The following is a 1,339-nucleotide window of genomic DNA, read 5'->3' as shown; positions in this document are numbered from 1 at the left end:
CCACAGGAGCCACGGATTGATGCAAAAACAGTAAGGAACTTTATTACAAGCTCGAGCAGGGACTCTTCACACAACGGTGAAGGAGCCCCGAGTGAAAGCGGCGAATCTTTTTTATACTGTATAGTAGGGGAAGCGGGAAGGGAAGCTTAAGGGGATTGGTTAATTCTTCAACTAAGGATGTCTTGTTAGCTACTGATTGGTGGGTTAGAGTAAGAGGGGTGAGGGACTTTCCTGTCCTCCCCTGATTGGCTCGTTGAGTTTCTTTCTCTCCTCAGGCGGGGGTTTTACTCAAAATGGCGGTGCTATCCTAAAATGGAGTCGTTTGGGTTTCACATTTCACAGTTTTACCCTTGGTTTCAGCCCATGATGGTTATCTGTGACAGACAGGCTAGCTGGAGCAGTCCACTTCAGCCCTGTTGAACCATTGTGAGGGAAGGCTTGACACTTGACCTTGAGTTTCTTGGTTCCTCAGGGAAGAGTGCCACCCAATGTCCCAATTGATGGCATTAGTGGCAAGCCGTTCTAGGAGACTTGTCATGGTTTGGACACTCTTTGGTCCAATGTCTTGCCTGTCTATAGATTAGGCATTTGCCTCATGCCTTGTCCTTCAAGGACTCAGGGTTTGCCATAGGGCTTCCCCGGAGGGCAGCTAGCATCTGGGCTTACCTTGGCTCTTTCCTTCTCTCCCTTTCCTGGGCCTTGGCCTCCCTCTCCTGTTCTGTTATAAAAGGTATTTGTGGCTGTCTGGACCATCTCATCTAAAGAGACAGCAGGGTCCTGCTGCTGTAGCTGTTGTAACTTTATCCTGATGTCTGATGCACACTGGGACAGGAATTTGTCCTTTAAAATCACCAGTCCCTCACCCTTTCCAGTGCCCTTTTAAGGCTGACACAGTGCCATAAGAGGCTAACACAGGAGGGTAAAGAAAGTCTCCATAAAACCCAGAGAAGAGATTTTTAGAACTCTTCTCTGGATCCTGTCTGGAGTCACAACTGAACCGGAAGATTTTAAGTCTTAGTACTTACTAGTATGTGTGTAGTTAATACCAAAGTCATTAAATTTAAACTTGACCTTCAATAAAAAAAAATAATAATAAATAAATAAATAAATAAAATCACCAGTCCCTCATAAGAGTCTAAAATCCAGATTGGTAAACTTTTGGAGGGCCTCTTTTAGCCTTTCCAGAAGGGCAATGGGGTTCTTGTTGGGCTCCCGAGTTATTGCTGAGACCAGGCACAGTTCCACAACTAATGGCCTCCTTCTATTTCCATAGGTGGACTTCCTTAGGCATGAATCTTTCTGAAGCTTACCCTACTCAGTACTGTTGCAACCTGATACC

At 45.6% G+C, this 1,339-nt stretch overlaps 1 non-coding gene across 1 annotated transcript; it reads left to right on the top strand.

Moving 5' to 3' along the window:
- Nucleotides 1-871: 871 nt before the first annotated feature.
- On the top strand, nucleotides 872-994 carry LOC122709768. The gene has a single exon (XR_006345730.1). It is a non-coding gene; the product is annotated as a small nucleolar RNA SNORA26 (small nucleolar RNA).
- The last annotated feature ends 345 nt before the right edge of the window (nucleotides 995-1,339 follow it).

This window comes from Cervus elaphus, chromosome 15 (assembly GCF_910594005.1).
Source record: "Cervus elaphus chromosome 15, mCerEla1.1, whole genome shotgun sequence".
Classification (NCBI taxonomy): Eukaryota; Metazoa; Chordata; class Mammalia; order Artiodactyla; family Cervidae; genus Cervus; species Cervus elaphus.
This window is presented reverse-complemented; position numbering and strand designations above follow the sequence as displayed.